The sequence below is a fragment of the Pieris napi genome, chromosome 8 (assembly GCF_905475465.1).
Source record: "Pieris napi chromosome 8, ilPieNapi1.2, whole genome shotgun sequence".
In the NCBI taxonomy this organism is placed as follows: domain Eukaryota; kingdom Metazoa; phylum Arthropoda; class Insecta; order Lepidoptera; family Pieridae; genus Pieris; species Pieris napi.
The window spans coordinates 8,332,104-8,350,123 of NC_062241.1; the positions used below are offsets into that span (position 1 = coordinate 8,332,104).

Here is an 18,020-nt window from a genome sequence, read left to right on the forward strand (position 1 = left end):
TCAGTCTCTGTTTTAGGGATATGGTTGTACTCCCTTCGAAGAGTGTACCCGATCTATCTCCAGTTCCGACGTAAGATCTGGTTGCCGATTGGCGTTTCCCAGCACCGCTCCTATAGTTGTTCATTCAGGCCCTCACATCACATCTTCTGAGGCTAGAAAATTCCCATTATCTGTCTCAGGCACCAATTTATAATAAACAAAATCCTATATAGAAATGCTGTATTTATTTATGATAAAAATACCATGTTAAAAATACTTCCAGAGTTGTCGAGTAATTTGTAAAGGAGTCTTTTAAATGTACTTGCGTGTTTCATTCAAACATTCTAAAACGCAAGTTCTAAAGAAAGATCTCTTCATTTTTCAAGAAAATGTTGGAAGACATAAACATTACTTAGAGTAACGTCTTTAAAACGATGTAAATATATAATAATGCTTGTCTAGGTTTTATGACCCATTTTAAACATTTTCTACTTTTCATTCCGAGAAAACATAACTTTCTCAACGACACAAGCTTGGCTTTTAAATATAACGTTTCATATGATGATACTCTCTTCAATATAGAATAATTTTATATTTTATAGATGTTTTAGTTTATAATTACTATTAAACTATAAAAGCATATTAATAATACAGCGGGAAGACTAAAAAGATAGGAAGTGGTAGAAATTGATTTTTAGTGATATTAAATTAACATTGCTTACAATTCACAATTGATCGCATCGTTTTATTATCATTTTCGAGTGGAGAAATATCCAAATCTATAACATTTACAATGGGATTATGATAACTAAAGTAAGACACGAAATTACGCATTCACTCTCGCTCTGTCTCTTTCTATTCCCCCTCCCCTGGAGTGTTGAACGTTTAACGCAACAGTGCTGTCATACCCTCTCCATGGTAGCGTTAAACGTTTAACGCAACCTTTTTGGACGTTGCATTAGAAGTTTCACTTCAACAAGTAATTAATATCTTCCAGGCAGTTGTTTGAAAGAAAAAAAATTGAAACGGCGAAAAGCTAAATTCGACATCCCTATGAACTCTATATTTAATTGCCTTAAACGCTAATGATATAAGTCTTGTATATTTTATATACTTTTTATTATAGTTCTTCTAGTTATTGGTATAAAGTTACCCGACATTTGAGATCCTTAGCAAACCTTTCAATCGCGTAAAATATTTAAATCTTTTTCTAGGATACGAATTTAGCGCTTACAAGGAATCTAAAAATTTTGAGGCCGTCTATGTAACGGAGATAGTTGTTGCAAATTAAACCTCCAGTTAACCAGATACGGGTGATATATGAAACTTGCGGTTAACTGAGATTATTGTGATCCGGCGATACGGTTCGTGCATTTATTTGTTTCTGTGCACATCCTGAACAGGTCAACAACCTCGTATCAAAAGTTTTGTATGCAATTTGTTACGGTTGACCTGACAAGTGACTTGGCTGAGTACAAAAACGAGGAAGTTGTCAGTTCGGTAATGTATAGTCCCGTAAACATCTAAATGGGAGGCAGAGCAGACATTTCTGCTCCTGTCTCATTTATGACTGTTCCTGTAGACAAGTACAGTATACCTACTTGATCTGTGCCTGTCAAACAAAAACAATTATCGTTTTCTAGTCCTTTCAGATGGTCCGGAATATACAACATTTGCGTTTACCCCTAAGGTTACATAGTTTATAAGATTTGTGAAAATATACTGTATATTTGTGTTAATTTATATGAAAACCATTCATTATTATATAAACAAGCTCATTCATTTTAATAGAAACAAAATAATATGCATCTTAATTAAACTCGCGTACACAAATGGCAATTGCACAAATGTACGCGTACAATTCAAACTTTTGCCGTGTGAAATGACAACTAAGGTTCATACATACATAACATATTATACTATGCGCATAGTACATCGGCCACTTATATAAACTAAAAATAGAATTAAAAACACAAAATTTATTAAGTTGTATTTTATATTAATATTATAAAGAGGAAAGATTTGCATGTAAGTATGTTTGGAACGAATTGGCACAAAAAGTTCTAAACCGATTTTAAAAATTCTTTCACCATTAAAATGCTACATTATCACTGATTAATATAGGCTATTTTAATTGCAAGAAGAAAAAAAGGAACCCTACTTAAACTACAATAATGTTACCCAAGGTGTAAAAAAATGCCTACAAAATATCCTTCATAGCATGCGCTGCGAGAACTGTTGATGATAGTATTTTATACTTCACTTGTGAGCTCAACCTCCAAACATTGAATGCGTAGATTTTATTTGGAATGGAACTTAGCTAGCCTGGAATACTGCAGAGGGTTGCTTTTATTGAGAAATATTACGACATCGCTCGACTCGTCATCTGTTGATTTCATTATTAATTTTAGTTACTTTTTTTTTATAGAACAGGGTGCAAACGGGTGGCAGGCTCATCTGATGTTAAGTGTTAATTGCCCATGGACACTCTCAATGCCAGAGGGCTCGTGAGTGCGTTGCCGGCCTTTTAAGAATTGGTACGCTCTTTTCTTGAAGGACCCTAAGTCGAATTGGTTCGAAAATACTTTAGTGGGCAGCTGGTTCCACATAAACTGCCTTGAAAAACGCTTATTTGCTTTGTTTTTTACCGTACAAATATTAGAAACCGTATGTTATCATTATTTAATAAAATATATCATCACCGACCTTGCCGAACTACTGCTAAGCATTCCAATTATGTAAAGTAACAAATTATCGGATATTAATCAATGAGGCCTTCTTAGATTACCTATATATAACGTAGAAGTACGAATTGCAGTTGGCAGAATTTGAGTAGCGTTGGGAATACTGAGTTTAAGTCCTTGATTGAAACGCAGTTTGACGTTCGAGACAGATTAATCTTGAAGGGAAAATCTAAACACGAACCGTGCCATGAATTGCAATCAAATTGTTTGAATGTTTAAAAAATTCTGACTGATTTACAAAGATTGTTATTTTATGCGCAACGTTACTGATTTAGTTCCTAGCATATAAGTTGAATTTTTATTTAAATAATTTATTCTTGTAGTCTTTGATGGACATATTTTTTAGTTGGCTATCATTCTATTGTGCTACCCGGTAATAATTGTTTTGCCTGAATTCAAGGTTTGTAATTTTAATGCACTGAATGTCCCACGAAAGCAGTTTTTAATTAAATTGGTATTAAAAATAAAATGCAACTTAGCCATTAAAAACGTAATCAAAACGAAAATGTCGCGAGGAAACCGGCATACCTTAGACACAAATAGTCGATGGCGTGTCTGACACAAAAGGCTTCTGCTTATAAAAAAAATCACGAAACAGATACAGACCTAATAGATTGCAGCGCGATATTGTTTTTTTTTAATGTACATGTGTCATTTTGTTAACCTACCAATTAAAAAAAACATACCATTAGAATGCTACCGATTATATAAGTATAGCAAATACTTATAAATATATATATATATGTGTAATTAAATATATGTGTAATTTCCTTTGGGAGCCTTGCTTACATACATATAGACAGTTATTTTTAAAAATCAAATATATCACAAAACCTATTAAATGCTAACAAGTGCCTAGTATCACGATTATTACCGAGTAAAGTTTAATAACACGACTAGTAGTAAATTTAACGGTAATATTAAAACATGATATGTAAATATTGGTACATAGGATTCCGTGTATGATTTAAGGATTATATATGGAAAGCTCTTTAAGGCTTCGGTTATCAGCGAGGCTTAGGAGGATCGTCGGGGATAAAAACATAATGCTAATATTGTAATGGAATCTTATAGTCTTACTTATAAACGATTCTATAAGATGCATGTAGGTTTTGTCACGTTTGTTTTTAAAGTGACTCTATACTGATAAGGACAATATTCAAAATATAATATATATATATATATATATATATATAAATGGTAATTTAGTTTTTTCATATAACTAACTTGACTTCCTTTTTGGAATAACAATATAATTTAGAAAGAAGTGTTTTGTTTAAACGTATGTTATGTTAAGAATAAAAATTTTCCTTTCTTTCCTCAATATCGTAGTATTTCACAAAACCCTACTACAAAAAAATCTATGTTTTTCTTATATATTTAATGCATATAATAACTGCCCTGGTAAGTATTTTTCATTTTGAGGATTTAATAAGAAAACTGGTGAAGAAATTGACGTGAAATTAAATTTGACATATTATAAAGGAATTTTACATATGGTATTAATATACCGCATATTTACCAAAATCAATACTATTGCTATTCATATTTGTACCCACCTATTACTATTGATAATACTATTACAAACACTATTGCTTATTAATTAACAAAGATATATTACTTGCCTCACGCGAACTTTAACATGTTTATTTTACTCATATTAAGTACCTATACATTCACGACTCTATACTAAAATAACGTCCTCATGTTGAGAAACTTATATAATTTTAATTAACACGAACGATATGTATGTTAAGCAAAGTAAATATTGGCAATACACTACGACAGCTAACTCGAGTGTCTCCTTGTGAAACTAAATAAACTTTAATATACAATCTTGTATATTAATCAAAATGAGATCCTCCAACCTTGGCTAAAGTTTTACATTGTTGGATTTCTATTAAGATAAACTTACGTGATAATATATCTTAAATACGGTACGTTTTTTATACCGTTCGTTATGGACTCCTATAATTTGAATGATTTGAATTTGGTCAATACAGTCAGCTTCTGATCCACCCTTCAGGTCAGTGTCAAGCCCAGACTATCTGTCTCTTACACAAAACGCCTTTAGGCACATCATAGCAAAATTCAAATAAATTTCGGCCAACGCCTGCCAAAACGTTTGATGAGCTGTAAAATACAAACCATACTCAGAGAGATACCTAATAATTTGTGGAGTTGTTCGTATTAATACCTGCAGCTGAGTTTCATCATCGTACGTCGATTCAGAATACGAGGCACCCGTATCACCTCGAAGTCCGTCGTTCCACAACTGAGCGTTTTTCAAGGCAATGCCGCGCACCACCACTATTAGGAACCAGCTGCCCGCCGAAGTAGTTTCGAACCAATTCGACTTAGGGTCTTTTAAGAAAAGAGCGTTCCATTCCTAAAAGACTGGCAACGCACTCCCAAGTCCTCTGGCATTGAGAGTGTCCATGGGCGGCGGTATCACTTAACATCAGGTGAGCCTCCTGGCCGTTTGCGTTGTCTATAAAAAAAATATAGTTATGGTCTGACTACGTCAGTTTTTGTATCTACTCTTATTAGTGGTTAGTATCTATCAAACAGTTGAAAATTTATCAATACTTCGTTTCAATTGTTTTGCATGCAATATTACATATTATAGTAAAATTTATAATTCTTTGACGTTTTTTTTGTTTCTACTAGATTCTTAATTGTTGTAAATGTAATTTGATTATTTGTGATTAAATGTGTAACCATTATTTTTAAAAATAATACTTTTTTAGATTACAACTGAATTCTGACAGATTTATGTCACTCCATTTAAAATACTTGATTTATGGCGAGGCACACGTCATAATTTTTCTTTTATATATGTAACCTGAGAAGGATCATATACATCATGCGGTCACGAATCTGTCTCCTTGACTTGGAATGATCAGCTGAAAAGAAGTTCTGTTAACCTGTGCGAAAATTGAATCATGTTCGACGAATTGGATGGTTGCCTATTCACTGAAATATCAAAATACTGTACTAATACTAATATTATTTTTCTTTATTTTACCAACGATTGCAAGGAAATTTATTAATGCAACCAATTTGAACAAAGTTTTTGGAGTATTCTACACCTTGGTATTTTCTTTAATTAATACAATTATTTTCAATATACATACTTTAAATTATTCTATATCGATTACTAATAATCACAGTTAAGTAAAATTACAAGGTTACATCGCATTGCGCTATTTTTTATCAACTTTCAGACCGCAACAAGAGTAATTTGATCTTCTTTTACTGTAAATAGGGCTGCCACATAGAATATTAAAAAACGACTTTGAGTTTTTAATAGTTCTTTACTATTAAATTAAATTTTATTTTATTAATTTTATTTTTTATTTAATTAAATTTACTATTAAATAATAGAATAATCAGTAAAAAACTCAATTACAATAGTAAGTAAAGTAAGTAAGTAGTAGTCTTTATAGTTAGAAGTTTAAGTTTCTGTTTATATTTAGGTAATATTACACAATCGCTTACAAACTTATATGCTTATAAAAAGTTACCGCTTTGGACATAAGACACATTTATTACTACGTCTGCTTCCTTTATTTTACTTAGAGATCTCCAGCCCCAAGGAAAATGTGGCTCTTAGACATGCTGGTACCCTTACCATGTTTTCCCACATAGACAAGCAATTCAATTGTGCACATAGAAAAAAACTTTGGTAACAACCAGGAACTTTGAACTTGGTTGCTAACCATCTGCGTCTGTGTGAATTTTTGGATCTAGAGCAAGCCAGGCAAGATTCCTCACGATATGTTCCTTCATCGAAAGAGCGAAAAAATGACCATTTGTGCACATCTGGGGTTCAAACGTACGACAGTTGAGAGGTGCACGCAACTAGGCTAACACTACTAAGTTAGCACTAACTATCACTTCTATTACGATTGAATTCATTGCAGGTTACCTTAACAATGCGTTTAGCTTTACCTTGTTAGTAGTTAAATCCTTAATCACAGAGCATATCTTGATTGATATTGTGTATAGATAACCTATTAGTAAACGTCAATCTAACTTTGAGTATGATTGAACAGGAATGCAGATACTAATTACTCATTCATTAAATACTACTTGTAATAGTTTGCTTGTTTAAATACATTTCTGAAATGTATCTCACTTGATGAGAATATCTGCGTAGACTTGATGCATTCTTAAGCATACTGTTCCTTACTTGTATTTAAAAAAGAAATTATAGATAGAAAATTAGAATACGCTTTTGAAATGACCGTTCGCGTCGCTTGATTATGATTTGACAACATTGTCACCGTGACAGTTGACCCCTTTTTAAAAAAAAATATAGTAGCAGGGTTATTCATACTAATTCTCATCTAAAGAAAGTAATTGACTACTTAAAATATGGTTTTGTATAAGTATTCTTAAGAATTTGATTAGAGAATAAGCAATTTTTTCTATAGGAAAATAAAGAGTAAATGAACTAAACAATATTCTCTACAAGTTTTTAACAACAAAAAAAAAAGATTTTAAAAGTGAGCCAAGGAGGAGGATGTTCTTTATGGTCGAGTGTTTTAGTACGAGAAATCTGTTACTTGTTTAATAGTAACCAACCTAAAAACCAAGTTACAGAAACATTTTTATAATATACATATGTATGGTTATTACTTTTGTGTATGTATTCTGTGGAATAAATGCAAAAATTTCAGTGGTAACCCTAAACACGATGTAAGCGACACTGTGGTCGCGGTGGCCTCAATGGCTGTCACCGGTATTTTGCATTATTTCATAATTTTTTTGTCCGCCTAATCATATTTCATCGTATTCGTAATTTGATAGTATATGAAAAATTTGCTTACGTGGTATGTAAGTAATTTTATAATTAGTTCATATTTTATTTGTAAAGCTGATTTTCTAACATTTATTAGCAAATAACTTTGCTAGTAAGATTTTTAATTAAGTTATATATTAGTCTAGTCGGATTGAAAAACTTCCTCCTTTTTTTGTTGAGAAAATTGACGGTCTTACTACTACGTGCAGTTTTTTCCAGACAACTCAGTAGTCAGTTTTATTGAAATCGATTTAATAATGAACTTTTGTAACAAAGCAAAACACTGACCATCTTATTAGTAAGAGCACGAATGCCTTTCTTAGGTTTCAAAATACCCAAATGTCAGAGTAGGAATTTGCCGTGAGCCGGCGCCTTGATGTCTCGATAAATGTGTAACAATTGTGTACCTTTTGTGTAAGCCAGTGAGAAATTACGTAAAATGAAGGAATAAATAATAATAAACACTATTTGACAAGTAATATCATAAAACAGGTAGAAATTAAGGATGTAAATCGGCGGTCTTTAAAGTTTCATCCTAACCTTGACGTAAATAATCTAAATATTTAAAATTAATCTTAATATGCGCAGGGTACAATAAAGACATGAAAGGTCTAGTACAATCTTCTTAGTTTATTCTAAGATAATATCTAGTCTGTGAGATTTAAACAGCTACAGGCATTTCTATTCCAAATAAATAAAAAAAGAAACAATGTGGGAGTAGGACGTAGGTACATATTATTTTAAGGTTATATTTATACAAATAAAAAACTCTTTATTGTATAAAATTGTTGTACATTCGTTGATTGCGTAGTGCGAAAATGTGTTTAATCAGGTAAGCTTTTCAAATAAATTAAATCAATAAGGGTAAGTTAAAGTTAATCACTACTCTTGTACAACAATTGATTTATTTTACAACGCGAAACGTTAAAGGTACAAAATAAGCAAGATGTTACAAAGAATCGAAAATCAAACCCACTGATTTATTGTATTTGCCTTTGAGTACTGAATTTTTATTATCGACCTTTTGAATAATTCACAATCCACAAACAAAGTTGCTTATCTCGTATACAATCCATTTGAATGTGACGTTTTCCATAATTTTTCCCAATGAGAATCCGAACATCATTGACATTGGAGGGACTTTTTAATATGCATAATTAGTACAGAATGTATACCTTTCAAATAAATGAAGCAAATTTTACAAGTTGAGGGCATGTCTAGGATGGAAGGTGCTCTTCGATCAGTCTAACCACTGGCTGGCCCAACTGATAGTGATAATTATAGTTTGAACTCAGGTTTATATAGGGAACAAATTCACAGAACAACCAAAAGTTTTTATTCCGGAAAACCGAACAGTCTCTGGGTAAGCATAGCAAAATGTTCCATGTTGGTATGTACTAAACAGGTAAGTAGAATCACATTAAGGGGAAACGAAGTTCGCGGGGGCAGCTAGTATTATATAAAATGTTAAGTTGCAAGGGGTATGACATACTACTTTCCAATTATTGACCCAAGAATTTTTTGAAATTTGTATTTCCAATAATAATGACACTATCTAATCGAGACCTTCGATTGTGTCTTCTTCTATGTCATTTCAACACCCGTAGCGCTGAGATAACATATTATTCTCTCAAAGTTATATTAAATTAATATGATAGAATACGACTCGTACGGTAACCATAATTACGATTTAAATTTTTCTTTTTAGTATGCCCTCGTATGTCAAATCCAATATGTTTAAGCTAAATATAACCCGTAATTCCGATATTTTTTACATAGAAAACAGGTAACCACGGTAATAAACATCTTAGTCCTTTAGATATTTTGCAACACTGGTGTAAATATGGACGCCATACTTTGAAATGGGTTCTTGAGAAATAAAGCATCGTTTATCTAAATAAATAATAGATTAATTTACGTGTATAGTTATGTTCAGTTGTTCAAGTCCTGATTGGAGTTCGCTTGTAATTTGGTCGTTGACAGATTTACAACTCCACGCCGTCATCTCTAACATTATATCGACTTCTCTGCGGTTTGCATGTTTGAAGTATTGCTAAGGCACTCCGCATACATATACATACATATATTTTCTATTATTTATATATATATCAAATTATATAATGTTAATAAGTAAACTTTGGGATTTACGTTTCTTATACAGAAAAAATTACTGGTGGTATTATTAGATATTAAAAAAAACAGTGGCTCTACAACGTTTTAAGTCTAGGCCTCACATTTCTGTATCTGCTTCGTATTCATTTGTATTTTCTAATGGGCCAGTAGGTGATCAGCCTTCTATGCCTGACAAACGCCATCCACTTTTTGAGTCGGTAATGCTGGTTTCCTTAGATTTTTCTTCAACTTGCGAGTGAGTGTTAAATGCGCGCATAAACATAAAGTCCATTGGTGCACAGTCGGAGTACGAACCTACGACCTTAGATATGAGAGACACCCGTTAAGCCTCTACGTCATCACTGCTCACTTATTCTTATTAAGTCAGCCATAGTTCTATCATACGACTGCTTGTAGATGTCAAAATATGCGTTGTAATACTAAATCATAGTGGAAATAAATAATAATATACCTACATTCAAATAAAAATGTGTGCGTGTACTAGGTGTACACACGTAAGAAGTGTAACTTCTTTATGACCTTATTTTTCGAAAAATGATCTACTATATGCAACTTTACAGAAATTGGTTAAATAAAGTTAAATTAGTTAAAGTTTAACAAAAGGCTTTTATTATCATAGACATGAATACAAATACAATTATTTCATTTTAACTTCATTAATTGTAATAGAATTATTAGTAATACTAGCATTGTTATCGTTATTATATATTTTTGTTACTAATGGCTTCGAATCTCTTCGGATCAACCGTGGTAGGGAGAAGAAAAAGATAGCGCGTAACGGAAAAATGTGACGCGTAACGAAAAATTGTTACACTAAATTTTTTTCCAACCCCGATAAAGAAGTTTCACTTCAACAATACACTCTTATGAAAAAAAAGTTAAATAAATTTATGTCATCGCAGATATTATTATTTTACTTTTACATACCACGTGAGCGGTACACTTTAGTCATGAAATCGGCAGTCACCTCATTGCCTGTGAAAATAACTCATTATATTCCATGGCTGACTTAATTTATAGGAACATTCGAAGCCTTTGCGTGGGAATGAACGGAATACTACAAATTAGATGTTTTATTATTTAATTTTAGAAATTTGTGTGTCAGTTAACGATTAAAAAAAAATGATGTTTATCAATTTATTTATTTATTTACACTTTGTTGCATTATGATATAAAAATTTAACAAAATTACAAGTAAAGGAAAGGCAACTGGCGGTCTTATCGCTTTCGAGCGATCTCTTCCAGGCAACCACTGTGAGAAAAGAAAAAAAAAGAAAATGTATTAAATTACATGAGGTAGGCAAAAAGTGCAAAAATACATGTATTACATATACTTGTAAAGAAAAAGAAACTAAACAAGAACAAAAAAAACCAAACTAAACTAATAAAGGATACATTAAAAAAAACAAATTATACTAATAATAATAAAAAGTGCACATGAATCATTTTAATTTAATTTAAGAATTTACTTAACTTAACGTGTATAGATTTTTTGTGCGTTTTGGAGTCGTAGTATAATTAAGGTTGGTTGCAACATCACAACTTTAAAAAAATAAAAAAACACATACTCCACAGACTCTGGGGCCCAAAATATTTCTGGGCTTCCAAAGCGAGAATCTTCCACTGCTCCCCATTCTATGCCTCTTTCCGCCAGTTGATGGCTTTCATCTGCAGTTCATTGGATTTGCATATCGATATCAACATAATAATATGGTCTATAATATAAAATTCTTGTGTCATAATGTTCGTTCCCATACTCCTCCGAAACGGCTCGACCGATTCTTATGAAATTTATTATGCATATTTAGTAAGTCCGAGAATCGGCTACTATCTATCTTTCACACCACTAAATGTTAAGCGTGGTCCACCCCATAAATTATTATTTTTATTATTTAGATAATAAACATTTATGAAACAGCATACAAAAATATATACAAACCCCTAATTTTCACCCCTCTACGATCAACCCATATTTTTTATTTGTTAATTAAAATCTTAAAAATTATGACGAACTCTGAGGTTTATATATAGAGAAAACCCTAAAAAGTTTTCATTCCAGAAAACTGAACATTCTGGGGTAGATAGCAAAATGTTTCATGTTGGTATACGTACTAAAAAGGCAAGCTAAGTAAATCACATTAAAGAGAAACGAAGTTCGCGGGGGCAGCTAGTATAATCTATAATAAAGTCTCTTCTCGATTAAGAAAGAGTATAAATATCAAAATATTAGGTCGGCTTAGGTATGCTTCTTTTGTAAAAAAAATATGGTCGATTAATATGTCTTTAAAAAATTTGAAACGTGATTTAATCTACGACAATATTCAAAGGTCGACTTATAAAACTCTAAATAGTTGTGCGTAAATATTAATTAAGCATTTTTGAGTCAAGGTTGTTTTTTGTGAACAATCATCTCAATTTAGGCTAGAGAACTGGCTATAGTTGTTCTCCTTGAAATAGATTTTAGAGGCACAATGGGTTTCGCACCTGTAGGAAAACATTTCATCTATTATGTACAAGGTCTTGAGGTAGTTAAAAAAAAGACAATCGTTCGACAACATTTTGAATAATTCGAATCATTTTATCGACTCATAGAAGGCATCATAACTTGTTGATTTTTTTTTATGTCAAAAGCAAAATTTATTTCTCTAATACGTCGTTTTGGTAAATTAAAAAACATGATTTTGAATTTAGTATTTTAAAATTGTCCTTCCGGTTTGCAATTTAGCAGTAGCCACTGTCAGTAAGCGTTCAGGTACTATAAGGGTATTACTTGCCCTGAAATGGTGAAGTGAGTTAAAAGATTTACGGCGATTAGTTCCGGCAAACATTGGCGCTTACATAAAACAAAACATATCGGTTATTTATGTGTTAAGTGTTAAGGATTATTAATTAAAGTATACGACATTTCTAGAAAAAATAATTGCATTATAAATCTTGTTAATTGTGTAATTAATTTAAGACGTTAATTTGGCTCTTAAGGTAATTTACATGATATTAGCATCAGAAATTTCTTAGTCACGACTATAGATAACTTATTTAAAATTGTCGCTGCTGTTTTATTTTTCAAAGTGACAGAGAGATGACATACAGTTTAAAAAATAATATTTACTGGTCGCCTTAGTAACAAAATTACTCACATACACACCTTCACATACTTACCCTCACTTTTATATCATCACATTACACAGCCAAATTAGGTATCACTTAGTTAAATGTATTGAATAATTTTGATTAGTTTGTTTCCTTTTGTCAATTTTTGAACCTTTTTGTAGTTAAATGTATTCCATCTCTGGCTATATTTTCAGTGTAACTGTTTGTTATTAAATATAATTTATGTTAGCTGTAGGATTACGAACTAAATAAATAAAATTATATATTTTCAGCTTTGATGACTCAGTTAGTAATTTGGTTTAAATGTGTACAATCTAAAGAAGCTGGATTTTGTTCCCGAAATAGTGTGTAACTTGAAGGCATGGAAGAAAAGAAAGATAATGTGATATTCATGCTGCCAAAAACACCGAAATATATCTCAATCAAGCGCAATACAGGAAGTACTTAAATGAAATACATAAGAACAATACACATTCAAACATTTTTTTGTTATTTTTCATGGCCAAACTAGTATCAATGGTGATTTTACCTGTTTGTCTTCCGCATTTAACTATTGAAACGCGTGTACTTTTGAACCGGTTGAATAAATAAAAATAATCAGTGGAATGCCCCGCACCATTCTATAAAGGAATCGCTTTATTCTTGAGAGATAACCCTGACTTGGTCTCGAATACCACAGGTAACGTTATTATATTCACTCCATTAAACACCATGAAACAATAATGGAAAGTTCTCTGCGACTCTTTGAGAGGGAGTCATTACCTTCGTTAGGACACCTTAAATATACATTTATGACTGGTTTGATTTGTTTTCAAGTTAGTAATCATAACAAAAATCAATGATAGTGTACCGTTCCATAGAGAACAATGTATGGTTACGTGGTTACAAAGCCGATTGAATGAGAAAAAGATTTAAGATTCTAGTTATGATATTACATAATAGTTGTAGAGAGAATTACAATTAATTTACAAAATTTGGTCTCCATGGCAGAGTAGGTCCTAAATGATGGATTTCTTTGATGTATTGCGATGCTCAAACTGTGTTATTATTTAAAAGGCGCTCGCTTAAAAATTTGAATACCGAACTGCGATGTTGTACAAAGGGCTAGATTTAATGTCTTATTTATAGACGTATAATTCTTGAGACAAAAAATGTTTTGTCACTTTTGTTTATTTGCAAAGTGATACAAGAGTGATAAGGAGATTTAAATTCACCCATTTTAGAATGAGACCAAAATTACCGAGGGCCTAAAAACGCAACCCAACGTCTGGGTATATTTTTTGCACTTGACAGTTGACACATAGCTTTCAGGATTTATAGCTAATTGTTCGTTTTTTCTTACAGTGCCGTAACCCCAGTTTTTATCTTCATTAGCTGTCTAATGACCTTAGCTTACAGCTTCCGCATAATTAAGTTATTCTTTATTTCAAAGGAATAACGGCGATGCTCGTTTAGCAATATATCAAGGTAGAAATACGAAAATAAATGTATTTTAATTTTAGTGGAAATTTCGAGATTTATATCGTGTATCTTGGCTGTATGTATAATATAATGCCCCGTGCATTACACGCGTATGATTGTTTTGAAATGTACATTTTGAGGATCACAACTTATTTATTTTACAATTCTTTATTTAAAAAATACCTCCAATATTTCATTCAAAATGTCGCCACAGTTACAAAACCCAATAGTAATCTATATTGCCACGATTATTTGCTTTTATAATAGCAATAATTAAGCCAATGCTCAGACTATAATTTTTGGCAATCAAACCACGATATTTGTAATGTAATTGGTATTGCAAAGGTCATTGATTCATTTCGCAAATATTAAAGTGTAGTTGAGACATTTTCCTCGGTATTTGCAGTCCTATGTTAAGTACATTGTGATTTGTATTAGCCATGACGAAAAAATTGAATCAATTCAAATAATGTTTTCATAAAAGGACTGGCTTATCAACACACCTTACGCAGTGTTAGAGATGCTTCTGAGACCTAGTATGTAGTTACACACTTTATTCATTCACTCACTGACTCACTCACTCACTTACACACTTACTCCCACACACTCACTCATGCACTCAGGCGTGTTTTTATTTTATTTTATTCAACAAAAATGAATAAAATAAAATATGTAATTAAATTATATATAAATATATTTTAAGGAATTAAGCAATTAGGATTTTTTTAACCGCCTTAATCTTTAGATGTATGGCTTATAAAATAAATAAGATTAAAAAAAATTATGTTTTGTTATGGAAGAGCTGGGAACAGAAGTTTTCTTTACTTAAAAGGGTTCACAAATCTTACACATTGTAATGCATATGTACTTAAAATGAATAAACACATTTTTATTTATTTATTATTATTATATACGTATAGTAGATACCACGATCGTCATTTTTCTCTACCAATTGAATGTATTGTCTTCATATCTCTGATATGACTTTATATGTAACGAGACTTAAAGTACGTTTATTCTAACGTATCTATACACGTTAACCTGTATTAATGAAGACGCCCTGATTTAGGAATAGCCAAGAAATTCTGTCGAGCCCTTACAACACATTATGAAGTATGATCTGGCTGGTAATTGGTAGGCTTCAGCAGCTTACTTTAGCATTTAGCCGCTAAAGCTTGAAAAAAAAAAGTACAAGGTACGAATTACGCAGTTTATGAAGCTGTTTGAGTTTGGACCTGTCAGGTACCAACGGGTATCATCGCGAAGTCAATTTCTTTGCCCAAATTTCATTTTATTCCAAATATTATTTTATCTGCGAGTACCTAGACAAAGTGCAATGACCTAAGTCATGACCATGAATGTAAAGAGTAATTTTAAGTTGGTGTACTTGGCATTCGGCGATTGGCTTTTCCCACGGACGGACGGATTGACACAATGATTGGATAAGTATCAGATTCCTGTACATCTGCTAAAGGCGTTGTTCAACCATAAATAATGCTAATTTTATTTGAGCACCTTTTCTTGATACCGAGTATGAGTTCTGTTAATAATCTTTACAAAAGTTTTCTTATTTTGACGTAGAACATAAATTGGGGGTATATTTATAAATTAAGGAGTCTTTGATGCTCCAACGGAATAATTAAGAAAAAATAAACTTTGTCATGATCACAGGTTATATTGGGTTCTAATTATACGCAGTCAAAAAGATTTTAGCATAGTTGTCAATGATTCGGCCAAGTCAAGGCAAACAACCAAATTGATTTTGACGTATGCGTTGCCATGGCAACGAAGTTGGCAACTCCACAGTTTCACTAAAAATTTATTCGTGTGAAAAAGGCTTTGGTACTTATGCATTCTTCTTCATTACGCTTGGCGTCTGCGCACGATTCACCCCGGAGTGAGAATGGGTGACAGTTACAAACAAATAGGTACTTTTGTACGTATTCCGAAGTTCAATGTTACTTAATGATATGAGCGGGCATATATTCTGGCATATTTTAGATGCTGAATATAACTGGTAAATAGCTCCCAGTAGCCTAAAAATTCGAACAATTCTACTTTACTCTTTAATTATGTGTAAAGAGGACATATCTAATATATACAATTCTCGGTGTTTGTACCAACTCCACCTAAATGGCTCGACCAATTTTCGTGAAATTTTGTGTGCATATCGGTTAGATCTGCGAATTGGACAATATCTATTTTTCATCCCCCTAAATGTTAAGGGTTTCCCCCTAAATTTTATTATTATTATTTTTTTTATGATACTGCATTATATATTTATTGAAACAGATTTTTATTATAGTAGATAGTTATTTTTATTGAACTAAAAAAATGTTTCCTAGAAATAATATACATGGCTAAACAACATTTGCCGGATAATCTAGTTTATTCTATATCTTAAAAACGCAAAGTGCCAGTAACAGTAATGAAGAAGTCCCAAGTAGTTTATATAAGCAAATTTCTGAATGCATTCTTGCTGACAATCAAACATAGTGTAATGCACTATCTACTAAGTCACAAGGAAGGTAAATGTAAGCTTATTGCATAAGTAACTAATCTGAATAAAGACAATACGTTTTGGTCCTCTTTTTTTTAAATAAAGCCGGCTTCAAAACCCTAAATCAATTAGATAAGACAGAGCTTAGAAGACAGACGCACTTACTGTTAACGGAATATTCAAGTACTGATCTGAACTTATCTAAATTGTTACAGTGTATGTTCAGGGTGGTCTCACTAATTCTGAGAGGTTAATACAGATTTGATTAGATAGGCCTGTGGGTACTGTTTATTAAATAATAAGACTCATTATATATGTATTACATACTACACTAATTTAATATATAAAATTCTCGTGTCACAATGTTCGTTCCCATACGTCTAGGAAACGACACGACCGATTCTTATGAATTTTTTAATGCACATTCAGTAAAAACTGAGAATCGGCTACTATCTTTCGAACCTGTAAGTGATAGGGGGTGCCCAATTTTTTTATGATACAGCATACAAAATACATACAACCCCTAATTTTCACCCCTCTACGATCAACCCATTCTTTTATTACTGTAGATAGTTATTTTATTATTGAACTAAAAAATGTTTCCTAGAAATAATATACATGGCAAAACAACGTTTGCCGGGTCAGTTAGTAGGGTATAAATTTATTAATACTTTTTGACTTATAAAGCGAGAGGATCTCCTGTAAGCAGCGAGTTTAAGGAAGTCGGGGAGACAGAAAAATGCACTGTCGGATCTTCCTCAAACTGTTCTCCTTTCCTTCATTCGTCCATAAAACATAAACAGTCGGTGACAGTTATTTCATGTATAGTCTGTAGTAAAACCACAGACTTTGGGAACAGTACCATATATTTGTACAATAGTGTTAACATGTGAGCTATTATGCCGACGAATTGGCTGGCGAAGGTTTATGTGACAAAACCAACGGAACGGAAGGGACAAATTTGTCGGCATACTGTTTCCGGATTAACTCTTACGCCTCAACTATTGACTGAAACTTGTGCGAGTAAAACACAATGGGATTATTCAATTAAAAGGTTTGCCAATAAAATTCATCCTGGCTGGATTCTTATAACATTGAGATTTTGATAATAGTCATAATATACTGTAAACAATTGTTTAGCCACAAACTCTATGTTCACCGATTCCGAGGTGCTTATTAACTAGAAGTCGTGGGTCGATGCTTGGTGGAAAAATTATTATTCCGCGTGAGGTAGCCCGAAAGGTTTTTCTTGTATAAAATTATAAATGATACACGCAAATAATAT

General features: G+C 32.1%; 1 protein-coding gene across 1 annotated transcript in view; it reads left to right on the plus strand.

The window, feature by feature from the left end:
* LOC125052035 (apoptosis-stimulating of p53 protein 2) overlaps positions 1–18,020 on the plus strand; it is a 194,390-nt gene that overhangs the window by 19,989 nt on the left and 156,381 nt on the right. The window lies entirely within an intron of this gene.